This window comes from Pteropus alecto, unplaced genomic scaffold (assembly GCF_000325575.1).
Source record: "Pteropus alecto unplaced genomic scaffold, ASM32557v1 scaffold75, whole genome shotgun sequence".
In the NCBI taxonomy this organism is placed as follows: Eukaryota; Metazoa; Chordata; class Mammalia; order Chiroptera; family Pteropodidae; genus Pteropus; species Pteropus alecto.
In genome coordinates this window covers 11,851,725-11,866,975 of record NW_006440638.1, presented here as the reverse complement: position 1 = coordinate 11,866,975, position 15,251 = coordinate 11,851,725, and the positions used below count along the sequence as shown (strand labels likewise).

The window sequence follows — 15,251 nt, the reverse complement described above, 5'->3', positions numbered from 1 at the left end:
TTTAGCTGTGACATTAGCTAATGTGGTTTAGGACAAGTCTTTCACTTTCATTTGCAAATTGAGATACATAACCAAAATCAATGGCTCTCAAACTGTGATCTGCATACCAGTAGCATCAGCATCACCTGGAAAGTTGTTAGAAACATAAATTCTCAGGGTCTGTTCACAGCCAACTGAGTCAGAAGCTCTGAAGTTGGAATCCAGAAACCAATGTTTCCATAAAATTCTCTAGGGCTTTCTGAAACACACTGAAGTTTGAGAACCATCAGCCTAAATGATCTGGAATATCCCTTCCAGCTCTTATATTGTATGAACTTGTCAAATCCTGAAGAACCTAGCTATCTCTTTTATTCCTTTTAGATTGTGAGCTTTTTGAGAGCAAGAAATGGTCCAGAAATCCAATTAATAGACAGTAGATATTGCTTCTGATAGTGAATAATGAGGCCATAAGTATTATAAGAATCCCTTATAAGATTAGCTACTTCATAAACAATTATGTTTTTGAACCTTCATGATTGAGTTCCAATATCAATTTGATTGCTGGATTCGATCTTATCTCAGATTCTATGACAACAAAGTTTTGATCTCTTTTTCAACTCAATTATTATCTGAATTCTGACTTTACTGGTTACATAGTAATGGCCTTCTAGCTACAATCTTCTCAGATTTGCCCTACAAGTCACTACCAGAGTAATCCTCCTAAAATAAAACCTTTGTACAGTTATTTCTTACTCAAGAAAAGAGTGGATAAAGTACATAGTTATAAACATTTGTTCAGTATTTATAAACATTTGTCCTCCTGTATACCAGCACTGTGTATATTGTGGATACAAAAACAAAGTTTTGTTTCAAGAAGTTGGAAGCTTCTCCAGGAGAGAGGCAAGTTAACCAATTATTTCCACGTAGTGTGAGCTGTGCTGATGTAGAGGAAAGCCTAGGGCCATGGGAGACCAGAATGAGATATAGAAGTTGGCTGGAATGGTGGTAAAGGGATCAGTGAAGAATGCCAAATGAAGACAATGGCATTTCCATGAGTTAAAAGGCAAGGTAGCAGACATTCAAATTTTTGCCACACAACTTTTATTTCATGCTTCTCCTGATTACAAAGTCCTGATTTTCCTCAGGAAGATCACTTTCCTACTCTCTGCCTTCTGGTAGAACTGTCGGCAGACCACACTCAAAGGGTTAATCTAGTTCTGAGCCAGTTGAAACAACACATTCTTTGGCCAGGAAGATTGGTTTAGGCATGGGGATATGATCCAACTGGAACCAATTCAGTAACAATCTCCCTGGGATTTCTGGAATCTCATAGCTTTGGGAGCTCTTGGAAGTCTTTTTACAACTCAAGTGGAAAATCTGCCTGAGATTGGAGTCAACACAGAGGAATAAAAAGACAGCAGAGGAGAGAAAAAACTGGATCTTGTTGGCATAGTTTAAACCACTGGTTGTGATACCTAATCCTACCCACAGACTGTTGAGTCAATGGAACCACTAAATTCAATTTCTTTCTTAAACCAGTTGAAGTCATTTCTGTTGTCTCTTGCAACCAACATAAGACTTTACCAGATATAGGGAAGAAAAATATCTCCAGCCAAGGAAATAAGTACAAAGACGTAACCCTGAGACATGATGGTACATGCAGTCCTCAGTATGTGGTCTGGTTTGGTGGCAGCATAAAACATGACAGAGGGAGTGACTTAAGAAGATATTGGTGGGACACACCCAGGCTCAGCTCATAAAGGATCTTGTAAAAGTTTTTAAAACATATATAAGGAGTCAGCAAACTTTTTCTGTAAAGCATCAGATAGTAAATATTTTCAGCTTTGTGGACTAAGAGGCCATGTATGGTCACTTTCATAGTCAACTCCACCTTCACAGCATGGAAGCAGCCAATAAACAATATGTAAACAAATGAATATGTCTGTTTAGGGATACCACAAAAAATGGAGGCCTTGGGAACATGGGGTGGAGGAGAGGGATTGGCCTGCGGACCATAATTTGCCAACATCTGATCTTTATAATGCTTCATGGGGCACAAAGCACCTTCACAGATGGGCCATTAATCTATTCAATGAGTATTTGCTGATCACTTGCTATTCAACAGGATCTGTTGTAGCCTTTAGATATGAAGCTACATTTAGCATACAGCCATGATTTTTGTCCCAGTTGAAGGAGAGTGTGGTAGGGTGGGAGAAAGAGACATAAAATAAATAAACAACAAAATAATTTGAGATAATGCTGATTATGATGAAGAAGGCCAAGCAGGGTGCTGTGATTGGAGGAGTCAGGCGGTTACTGCAGCTGAGATGGATTGGACAGGTGAATACCCAGGAGAGACACATTCTGAGAAGAAACAGCAAGAGCAAAGACTTTAAGAAAGAATGTCTTTCACATATTTAAAAAAACAGGCAAAAAGCCATTGTGCCTAGAATTTATAGAAAAGAACAGGAGGTAAGGGGCGAGGTCACTTAGGGCTATAAAAGTCATGGTATGCAGCTTGGATTTTATGCCCTGGGAAGCCATTAAAGGACTTTAAAGGAACATGATCTGACATATTTTATAATAGTGTTGTCCAATAGAACTATGTCACACATGTCATTTTCAATTTTCAAGTCACCATAGCAATAAGTCGAAAGAAACAGGTGAAATTAACTTTAATAATATATTTTCTTTAATCCCAATGCATCCAGAATATTATAATTTCAACATGTCATCCATATAAAAATTAATAATGTATTTTACATTTTTTTTGTCTTTGCATTAAATCTCTGAAATTCATTATTTTATACTTACTGCATTTTATACTTACAGCACATCTCATTTGGAAATACTACATTTCCATGGTTTGATAGCCACTTATGTGAGTGACTACCATGGTGGAAAGCACAGTTTTAGAGAGAATAAGGAATGGAGTCTCAAGAGTAAAGGTGAAAGCAAGGGGACCAGTTTCAGAGGCTGTTGCGGTGGTGTAGATGAATGAAAGAATGTGGTCCAGGGTAATAGCAGCAGAGAGGGATTAATTTGAGATGTCTTGTGGAGAAAAGGTTGAATGAATTAGAGTCGGGAACTGAAGTGAAGAGAGGTATTTCTAGGGGTTGGTATAAATAGCTGGGTTGTTTGTTGGTTTCATTTTCTGAGTGAGCAAAGCCTAAGAGAGAATGAAGCTGGGCAGATGCAGAATGAGAAATTTGGGTTTAGATATATTAAGTTCGAGACGCCTATTAGGCATCCAGAAAAGCAGTTAAACAGAGTGGTTCTGTCCCAGAGCCATCATTAATCTTACAGACAGAGATAGTTTCTCATATTTCAAAATCTTTGAAAAAGCAAGTTTTAATCTGCATATACTTGGCCCACATTCTCCCCTTCTCCCTTCTCCTCCGCCTATTTGTAAAGAGATTGATTTCATTTTGCATGAGATGCTACAGTATTTTCAATTTAAATGGAAACCTCAAATAAATTGGATTTAAAATCTTCTCAGGGAAAAAGGAAACAATTTGTTTTCTGGGGTTTAATTTCAAAGCAAGAATTATAACCATGGCTATTTCAACCCATTCCTTGATCACCTTCCCTGACAACACATGCTCTTGTAAAGGTAGAGGGATCGTTGAAATTTATAAGGGGTGGGGGTGGCTGTATCTACACACCAAAGAAGCCATGAAAGAGCTCATTGGTGGCAGTCCCCAGCCTCTAGAGCTTCTAATCCACCCAAAACAAACTGTCTTTTCTCTTCTTAACAATTTCCACAGCTACAGGCTACAAAACCTCTCTTGGTAGTCAACTTCAATATCATATCTCACACAAACCAGCTGGGGGGAAGGTAAATGCTGTCAACTCGCCAGCTGGCTTTACCAGATGTTTACCTTAATTCCAGCCAATTGTTTTTGGAATAACCATTTATCTGAATTAAGTTGCTCCACCCCAAACCACAGTACATATATAACAATGGCCTAAATAAATTTAAATATTTTTTTCTGCTTTGCTACTTACTTCCTTAGAAAATTAGGAAAAGTCAGTCAATCCATTTTCCCTCCCTACTAACAAAGTTAGGATTAAAATTGTAAAACTGATGTACCTGATGGAAATTTACTGAACTACTATTGGTACAATATTGAAATCGTCTATACTTACCACATTTACCAGTTAACATCTAAGATATTTTCATTCTTCTCTGCCTCTTGACACTCCAATAAATGTAGGCAAATAATAGTTATTGCAAAAGACTTGTATGTCTAACTAATAAAGAATTCTATATTGAGTCGATTAAATTTTAATGCCTGGTTGTTCATTCATTAGATGATTCAGGCCCCCTTATTGTCCATTTGCCTGAGGGCAGTTCACCATTGACTAGCAACTTGAACTATAATTTCCAGGAAAATTTTAATACTGAAATGCACATTTCTCCACACCAGAAAGCTAGTGTTAGGATTTAAGAGGAGAGCTCAGAATCAGTGACTCCACTCAAAGCATTGCTTGAAACGTTTAAACTATATTTCATTTAAATTCAGCAACACGGAATTTTTTCCTTCCTCGCTAAGTTCTTATTAAAACAGATTTCAGCTGCCTAAATAACTAGTTGCGAAATGAGACTGTTTTTGCTTTCTTTTTATCTACATCAGAGCAGTAAAATAAAGAACTGTGAAGAACACGTGATTATGTTTTGTTTTGCCTACGCAGTGTTTTTTAGAACTTTGGATTTGAAGGCCATCAGGCAAGGCATGCAATCTTCAGTTCCTTACAGGTCTGGCCATTCCCTGTGGTTTGAAATAGGACCTTGTTCACAAGTTCAAGCCATTGCTTGGTCCCTGGGAGTATTCCATTTGCAGCCCCTGAGCCACACCATGCCTCCACCATAAGCAAAGCTTGGGTTTTGAAATCAAGACATGGGCTCAAATCTCAGCTTTGCCATTTACTACTAGCTCAGGGATTTGCAGAAACTTTCTTAATCTTTGTAAACCTCAGTTTTCTCATCAATCAAATGAGGATAACTCACCTTTTTATAGGGTGCTGTACTGTAGTCATAAAATAATGCATTGTACTTACCCAATACGTGAAAGATAGCCAAGCATTTAACAACGACCTCTCAAATCTGTGAAATGAAATCTTTTTTGATGTGAACATAGTAAATCCTTATAAAAGGTAAGCATTATGTTAATTACCCAGATGTCTTGACATCTGGGCATTTGGACGACTGTTATATATGTTTCATCTGAATACTTGCCATTCTGTCATCATAGCCAGTGCTTTATCCAGCTTTTCAGAAGTAGTTTGGCATTACTCTATGTGTTGTTGGTCTGCTTATTTCTGAAACTGTTTAAAACTAAATATAAATTTATTGTGATGCTTTATTTCCAGTAAGTTTTGACAATAAACCAAGGACAAAATAAAATAAAATAGCAAAAACTACAGCCCTTTGGGATTCAATTAACACAAGCAAGGTCATTCTCAAATTTATGAAAAGATGGAAATATTATGATCACTCAGAGAGTGTTTAAAACTTCAGAATTTAGACGTGGTTCCATAGTATAGCAGTTAGCATGTCTGCTTTACACGCAGAAGGTCCTGTGTTCACGCCCCAGTGGAGCCAGGTCCATGGTCTAAGCCTGATGTCTGATCTCGGAAGCTAAGCAAGGTCAGTCCTGGTTAGTACTTGGATGGGAGACCATCTAGGAAGACCAGGTGCTATAGACATAAATAATAATAATAAATAAAAACTTCAGAATTTAATTGCAAATAAAAGAGAATGTTGATAGCCCAGAAATGTGACCTAAATCCAAAATATTATAATGTCAGGAAAGGTTTTGGGAAGATTGATAGTACTATAGAGCAAAGTTCAGGTGATTCTAATTACAGTCAGAAACTAGCAAGATTTTTTTTAACATATTGTGAATTTCTTTTGTAATTTAAAACCTCTAGATTTGACAAAAGAAAAAAATAACCATGTCCATGGTTTTAATTTTTCACAGTTACTTATGCTTTGTTATAAATGATTCACAAATTGTGGCATATTTTGTGAATATGTATGTTGAAACTTTTGTCAGCATCAAACTGTTCTCTCTCTGTTTACCATAAAGGTGACGTGATAATTTATAAATTAATTTTATCAAAACATTAAGAGTCTTGCCAATAGCTCTGCTTATTTTTTTCATTGTGAGTGTTGAAGAATTTCCACAGAAAGAAAAACGCAGCTATGGAATTTGACATCCATGGGCCTGCATAAGTAGGACAAATTTCTTCCCTGTAGACACATCCACCCGCTAATAATGGGTTATCGGTAGAAATGGATATAAGCACATTTTAATATATACAAGTGCTGTGTTTGGAAGGCAGTACATACCCCAGGCTTTTAAGGACAAAAATGTGGAGCTTTGTCTGGATTCGAATCCAGACTCTACTGTTGATCTTGAGCACATATGTCAAATTCCCTGAGCCACATTTTTTTCATCTATATAATGGCACTAAAATACCTCTACCACAGGCTTTTGTGAAGATTAACTGAGAGGATAGATGTAAGATAATTATGCTCAGTGTTTGATATTTGTTGTTGTCTCATTATTGTTAGAGGTAGGTTAGAGCAATTTCTATTTATTGATTTCCTTTATCTGCCTAATTTTTCTCATCTCTAGAATGAGATCATATACCTCATAGGGTCACTATGAAGACAGAGTACATGGCTCTGTTAAAATTGGCATTAGCAGACATGGTTCCATAGTGTAGCAGTTAGCACGTTCTGCTTTACATGTAGAAGGTCCTGGGTTCGCACCCCAGTGGAGCCACAGTACATGGTCTACGGCCATGCCACCCTGAACAAGCCTGATGTCTGATCTCAGAAGCTAAGCAGGGTTGGGCCTGGTTAGTACTTGGATGGGAGACCACCTAGGAAGACCAGGTGCTGTAGGCATAAATAATAATAATAATAAATAATAATAATAATTGGCATTAGCAACAGAACCAATATGTATTATACACTTATGGATCTGACAGACTGAGCAAAATTCTTTACTTCTCTATTAATCTCATTTAATTCTCACAACTTTCATATTATTATATAATTATCCCCATTTGGAAGATAAGAAAACTGAGACTAAGAAAGATTGAGGTAACTTCACAAGTCACATAGCTAGTATGTAGAAAAATTGGGATTTTAACTCTCGCATATCCAACTTTAAAGCCTTTGCTTTTCACCACTTTATCATAATACCAGAATTTACAGACTCAGATTGCTTTATACCTAGAAGGTAAATATAATGAATGAAATAAGCTGAATGGGAACTATGACAAAAGGGAAGAGCCTGCCTCATGTAAAGGGGTAGCCAACACCATGAAGCAATGAGGATCCAATGCTATCATGTATGTGATCTATCAAGAAAAGTCTGGAATCCAGATTTTCATATGAAATCTCCTGACTATTAAATGTTTATAGCTAATTTAGTTTATTTTAAATGCTATAATAACCGAAAGAAATGTATCTGCAGGCCAAGTTCAATTTGCAATGTCAACTCTATACTATTCTCTAGAACAGTATGATCTGTAGATCCCTGATGGCCCCCTAAGACCTTTTCAAAGTGACTGTATGTTCAAAACTATTTTCAAAATAATTGTTTTTCCTCATTGTGTTGACATTTGCACTAGTGGCACAAAAGCAATGTTGGAAAGAATTGCTATTGCATTGGCATGAATAAAGGCAGTTTCTCTAAACTATATCAGTAACTGTTGTTTTATTCACTACCATATTCTCAAAGTAAAATAAAATTATGCCAGTTTTACTTAAAAATGTCATTAGTAAGGCAGTAAAATTTATTCATTTATTTAATCTAAATTTTGAGCACACATCTTTTAAATAGTCTACATGATGAAATGGTAAATTTATACAAAGTCTTTTTCTCTAGAAGAACTAAACTAATCAAATGGCAAGCTGAAGTAACTCCTTTTTTATGGAACACCATTTTTACTTAAACAATAAGTTGACAAACTATGGCTATTCAGATTTGGTATTTGGCAGAACATTTATTCAAAAAAAAAAAAAAGCAAGCCTAGAAAAACAACTGACAATACTTATTGCCAATGATAAAGCTCAAGTTCCAAGTGAAAAATTAAAATTTTAGAAAACTTAAGCTTGACAGATTCCCAATACTCAAAATACTTTTATGGTGTGATTGGTAATTATATTAAAAATTGTGGAGTTTTTTTTTAATATAGTATAACCACATATGTCAACATTTGGAAAATCTGCTTAACTCCATGAACCAATATTTTTCAGTGGATAATTCATGATATTCCAGAAACTTGCTTAGAGTAAAACCATTCAAAGTGTAACATAGACCAATGAATTCTCATGTAATTGATTACGAAAAGTTCATTGATATGGTTTCAGAGCTAAACGTGACAACCACTTCTCCAAAATAGTAGTATTCAAAGTGTTATTTATGGATAAGCAGTGTCAACACAATCCTGAGTAATTGTTAAAAATGTAATTTTATGAACCTCATCCTAGACTGATCAAATCAGAACCTCTGGACGTGGATCCCAGAAATCTGCATTTTAACAAATCTTCCAGGTGATTCTGAAGCATTGTTCTATATCAAACTGTGTTGATCACCTACCTCCACAGGAAAAAAAAAAAAAAAAAAAAATCGAGAATACACCCTCGATATATGGATACTTATTTATTTAGTCTAAATACTTCTGTACTGATACTTTATGAACATTAGGCAAAAAACTGAAGCATGCACAAAAAGTAAAAATTAGAGGATGATATGTTTTCTGTTCAATATATCGCACTTCTGTCTAAAGTTTGGTCCATGTGGGTCTCCAGTTATAACAGCATTGCTCCATAAAAAGGTTTTGTAAGAACCCCTTTTCCTCCAGTAATTGAGCCTTGATAAATTAAGGATTGCCTCTTTTTGACTCTCTTCTATTTCAATCAGCGTCCCCCTCTCTTTTTTTTTTTTTCCTTATCAAACGTTTTCCAAGCAGCTGTCTACATCAGAAACTCTCTTCTATAAAATTTAAAGCAGTAGAGCCCAGGGAAGCCAGACTACAAAGAGAATTTCAGAATGAGCTGCTTCTCTAATAGTCTGCATTTGCTTGTTTTTCCCTGAGTTCATTTGATCTCTCCATAAATGAAAGAAGAAACAAATGAATGAATCAGAAAGGAGTGTTTGCTCGACTTCTCTGTTGTTTCACTGTAGGCTTTCATTCTTGACTTTATTCATGGATGACTTTTTAATCCTCAAATTTCAAGACTTAGGAATGATAGTTGCTTGTGATGTTTCCATATTTATTTAACAGAGAAAACAAGAGATCAAGAATAAGCAACATTTTGTTGTTTCTTTTTCTTTTTGTTGGAAGGAAAGCCTTAAAGAGAAAAAAAAGGAAAAAAAAATACTTCAAGCTCTCTGTGAACTCATTTGATTAAACCATATGTGAATATTTCCCACATTAGCCTGATTATAAGGATGAGCTGGGACAATTTTTTAATACAGATTTTTTTTTTTTTTGGCTCTACCCCAGATCTATTGACTATAATCTCTAGGGAAAAAACTGAGAATTTATTTTTTGACAAATACTTTAGATGATTCTTATGATCAGGTAAATTTGGATACTTAGTGATTAGAAAGTTTGAAAACAGATTTAAAGGTAATAAACCATATTGCTAATTGCCTATTGTAAATGTATAATATCTTCCTGCACTGAGCAACATTCTCTGGGGGCTTCATGGATAGAAGGATGAGGCAATATCTGAATTTGTGTCAACTCATCCCAAAAGCACCCAGTGGAGTCAGTATAGTATGATGGTTTGGAGCTCCTGCTTTGGGATCTGATAAACCAAGATTCCATTTCAATCTCTGATCTTACTTGCTGTGTAATTATTTGGGGGGCTTAACATCTTTAAGCTTGACTTTCTTGAAAATCTGAGCTAAAATTATCAACTTTTCAGGGCTGGTGATAAGGGTTAAATATAACACCACACTTCGTCTAAATTTCAGACCCATTGCTACACTGGTGATCAAGGTTTTAACCTGGTTAAGCCTCAGTTCTCTCCTGTATAAAACAAAGATAGTAGCAACTATCTGGGTCCTAGTCTGCTACTTAATGCTCAATATCTATTCTTTTCCTTCTTTGTAGGAGAATCCAGATTTATGCTGAGTATGAAATTGCCCAGCTAAAAAATATACACTTACAGAAATGTGGCCTTTGCAATGTAAACTCTAGATCTTAGATAAGTCTCCTAGAGAAAATTCCTCTCTTCTACCATTCGCTGCCAGAAAACAGATATAAAGACACTAATAGTCATCATGGATCATGCAATGATCTTAAAAATGGAAGTCACACATGATGAATGAATTCCTAATGATATCACCCAAACCTGGGCTGTTTAATTTCAAATAATTTTTCTTACAAGAAAACTAAGCCTATTATTCCTTTTTAAGCCTATTATTCCTTTTTAAGCCTATTATTCCTGCACTAGGAGCTTAATGTGATTCCTAACTGATACACCACCTCATAGGGATTTTCTAAGGATACAATTAGATAAAGCATGTAAAACACTTATAACAGTGCCTGGCACATAGAACATGCTTTGAAAAATGAAAATTTTTGTTAAAACTGGCCTTGGATTCCACAGGACTTTGCAAAAGGAACATGCTGATTCCCCTCTGGACCATGGACAATGTGATTTTCAGTGAAGCTAAGTGACAGCCAGAGTGAAAAACAAAGGAACACAGTAGAAGCTCTGTTAGCCCTCTAACCCACACACCAGGCGAACATAGGCCACTTTCTAATTCATCTGAGTACTTCAGCCCTCACCAATCAAATCGTTTACTTAGCAAAGTTGCGCATCCAAACCTGTCTGTGCCTGATGCTGAAATACATAATACACAAAATAGATAATTTAATATATGAAAAATTCCCTTTGGCATGTGGGAAAAAATCATTTAAAAACTTGGAAGTATTCTGTGCTTTGCCTTAAATTTTCATTTTACTTTAAACTAAAATGGCATCAACGATGACACATAATAAACATGGCTTATACGAGAATGACTATTTGGAACCTCAAAATCTGGGCTCCTCATCCAAGAAAAGCTCTTGGCCTTACATTAGATTTGGCAAATAAGTGGACATTTAATTGTTTTAAGTTACAATAAAATGTATATGAGGTGTATGTATCAACTTGTCATTTATTGCTTTTACTGAAGTTTTCAACTCACTCATCAACTATGATTCTCAATCATTTTAGATTAAGGGGCACATTTTCAGTCCCATCCAGAGCTCACACTGCCACAAGCATAGCCTGAGGACAGATATCTAAAGGAACTCAGGGTTGATTGCGAGGGTGCAAAAAGACACATGCTCCCCTGGCTCCCATGTGGATCCAGAAAGAAAGGAAACCAAGGAAAGAATTTACATCAAAGCAAGTTAGGCAACACCAAACTTTCTTTACAGGTTTAAAGAGAAAAGTGTCCTCTGTGGACAGTGATTTAAGAGGCATTCTTTGAAGTGCTCCTGTTTGTTTTGCAGTATTTTCCCACTTGCCTCTTGAAATAGAATGAGAGTGAAACTCCTTTTCTTCCAGCAGAAAAATAAGACAAATAATAGAGCTTCTCAAATCAAATATTTGAGAAGCTCTATTATTTGTGTCAATTGTTTGTCTAAAGAGTACCTGAAATTGTTCTCCTCTGAGACCTGGAATGAGGGTAGCAAGGCCTACCTTTGTATCTAACATGATCACTTTTAAAGTTTATCAGCACTTAAAGGGGGACAAATATATGGTGATGGAAGGAGACTTGACTTTGGGTATTGAACACACAATGCAATAGACAGATAATGTGTTATAGAATGATATACTTGAAATCTGTATAATTTTATTAACCAATGTTACCCCAATAAGTTTAATAAAAATTTATTTTTAAAATAAGTAAATAAATGAAAGTGGTAAGTAAAGACAGAAAGAAAAAAAAAAAGCCTCTATAGGTGTTTAATTGCAAGTAATCTATTGGATTTACTTGAAACATACCATGCAGCCTGGCTCCCCAAATCTGAAAAATCACTTCAGCATTGTTTCTTAAATAGAATCTGATCTGTCAGTTATGTTACAGAGCAGTGCTTCTCAGGCTCTAATATATATTTAAATCACTTTGGGATCTGGTTAAAATGCAAATTTGTATTCAGTAGGTCTAGGTGAGGCCCTGAGACTCTGCATTTCTAACGAGCTCCTGGGCAGCATAGATGCAGTAGGTCAAGGACAACCCATCAGGTAGCCTGGGTATGGAGAAAAAAAAAATTATCAGTAGCAAGTGTGAATAAATTAGGGGGGAATAAAGATAGTAGCATGTTGAGGTAGACAAGATAGTTGGCAAGACAGCCTTCATCAATTTCTTCCCTCTGTGCACATACACTGAGCCCCATGTTAAGTGGCTGAATTTAACTCCTCTCACCTTCAACCTGGAATAACCTTAGCATATGGTTGACAAATAGAATGTGAGAGAAGTCACATTCTGAACTTCCAAGGCCAGGGCAGAAGAAGCCCTACAGCTTCCGCTGGCATCATGGAATGCTCCTGTTGGGATGATCCATATCAAAATCCAGCTTCAGTGCTGAAAGAAGCTCAAGCCACGTGGAGATGTCATGTGTAGGTCCTCCAGTCAACAATCTCAAAAAGCTCCCAGACAATAGCAGTCTCAGCTGCCAGCCCTGTAAGTAAGCCATCTTAGGCATCCAGGCCCATTGAAGCTTTAGATGACCAAAGATCCAAACTGACTACTGTCTCATGAGAAACCTCAGCAAGGGCCAAACAGCTAAGCCCAGTTGACTCACAAATTAAGATATCATGTTGTTGTTTTCAGCTACTAAATTTTGAACAATGGATAACTGGAACAGATATTGTTAAGCAAATGGTTAAGATTGTGTGTTCTAAATGTCAAATGTGAATTGATGTGATGGTCAGATGGGTACTAGACTTACAGGGGAATCATTCTGATGTACACCTGAAACTAATATAATATTGAATGTCAACTATAATTAATTTTTTTAATTTTTTAATGAGTTCACTAATGTAATTCTGACTCTGCTTTTCTTATCTATGTAGGTATAAGCAGTTACTTAACTCATCTGTACCAGTTTCTTCATTTCTATGGTGTGGATAATAATATTAACAATCTCATGTCATGATCCTTAAAACCACATGTAACTATGCTGCATATAAAAAGCACAGCATACAGTAACTCACAATAACAACACCACTATTATCATTATCATCATCATCATTTTTATATTACCACCAACAACACTACCACTACTATTGATATTATTATTGTTTCTTACCAGGTTTTAGAAGGAGAAAGAGAAAGATCTCTTACTTGGTCTTCATGAAAAAGCCAATGAAAACCAAAAACAAAAATGGCCACTTCGTATAGTGTTTAGAATAATGCCATTTACCTAGCATATGTTTGGCATATATTAACTATTATTATAATACCACTTTTTTCTTATTGTCAGTATTCTTGGGTACACTATTCCAGTGTTCTATCAACTATTCACATTTTCAAGATATGGTTCAGATCCTTTATTATCTCTAAGGTAATGATTCCTAGAAGTAACACACTTTTAATTATTTAACGTATGTCCATTAATTCATTCAATAACTATAAAGTGTCAGCAATATGACAGACCTTCTGATAGGGACTGAGGATATAGCAAGAAAGACAGACAGATATTCAGCGGTGATTAAAGGGGTAAAATTAGAGTTTAAAAAAAGAGAAAAGCAAGATAAGGCTGTGCTGTATACATTAGAGAAATCTAATATGATCTGAGATTGAGATATATCTAGAAAGTCATTTCTGGTGGAACTAAGACCAAAAGGAAGGATGAGTAGAAATGTGCTCGCAAGTCAAAGTGACACAGTTGGATGGGTGGAAGCATGGGGTGGTAATGTGCCTCACAGAAGACTCAGCCTGAGCAAATGTCCTGAGCTAGAAAAGAGCATGGAACCTCCAGGAAAAGAAAGTAAACAGAGTGGCTGGATATAGGGAGAAAAGCTTGAGAGGAGCCTGGAAAAGTAAGCAGGGCCACTCACAAAGTTCTTTCCATACTCAGATGAGGATTTTTGACTTTTTCCTAAGGGTATGTAGAATACTGTGAAGGCTTTAAAGTAGGGAAGTGATATAGAATGGTGTGTTTATTGTTTCTCTGTTTAGATGGCTTTGATTGCTGTGTATAAAAAGGACTGAAGAGGTATGTGTGTGAGAGGAAATTGCTATAGCCCAGGAAGAAGAAGATAATAGCATAGACTAGGGAATGGTGGCATACGTAGAGAGAAATATCACCTGCCATTGGATAATGATCTTTTAATTGGTAGCCAACTAATTGAATTTTTCCAAAGGATCCACTTGAACCTGATGCTACTCTAGTGAGCATCACCTATTGTGACTCAGATTACTAATCCCTTGCTTGGTAGTAAGTACACTCTTCACTAACAGTGGCTTGAGGTTCAGTCCTCGGTATCGTAAAATAGTTTAGAGATTATGAATCAGAATTTGAATCCTGGCTCAGTAGTTATTGGTTGTCATATGAACTTGGAAAAATCACTTCTCTGTGCCTGTTTTCTCATTCATAAAATGGGTATAAGAATAGTGTTTACCTCATGGGTTAGTGAGAATTAGAAGTATGGAAAGTATTTATACAGTACCTGGAATGAAGAGAATCTTCAATAATAATTCTAATTATTTTGTAATCAATTATTCTGCACATACATTTTGAGCCAAGCACTGGGATTTAAAGGTGAATTAATTGATGTCCCTGTTCTTAAAGTTACTTATAATCTACAAGTGTTAGATTACTAATCACAGGGATAAACAGATGCTGAGGGGCCAAGAACAAAACAGTTCTGCAACTGTGCAAAATATGATCACCAAAATTAAAAAAAAAGCACAATGAGGATGGAGGGTCCAAGTAGTTGCATCTCAATAAAGAAGAAAAGTTTCTTATTTTAAGAAAAAAACAGCCAAGTTGACCACTGACTGTAAACATGGAGGTTTCAGAGCCCAAAATGTCACTGCAAATGCAAGATAGTTTTTTTTGTTTGTTTGTTTGTTTTTAAAAAAAGATTCAAGTGGAGGATTTTTTAAAGCCTATTTTGGATTACAAAGATGCCTCCCAAGTTGAGTTGTTTGGTGGCTTACTTTCTTTTTCTTCCCTCTCTTTCTTTCTTTCTTTCTTTCTTTCTTTCTTTCTTTCTTTCTTTCTTTCTTTCTTTC

General features: G+C 36.0%; 1 protein-coding gene and 1 pseudogene across 1 annotated transcript in view; both read left to right on the top strand.

Annotated features, from left to right (window-relative positions):
- Nucleotides 1–15,251, top strand: part of FAM19A1 (family with sequence similarity 19 member A1, C-C motif chemokine like) — a 511,760-nt gene that overhangs the window by 455,410 nt on the left and 41,099 nt on the right. The window lies entirely within an intron of this gene.
- Nucleotides 6,783–6,898, top strand: LOC112484513 (annotated as a pseudogene).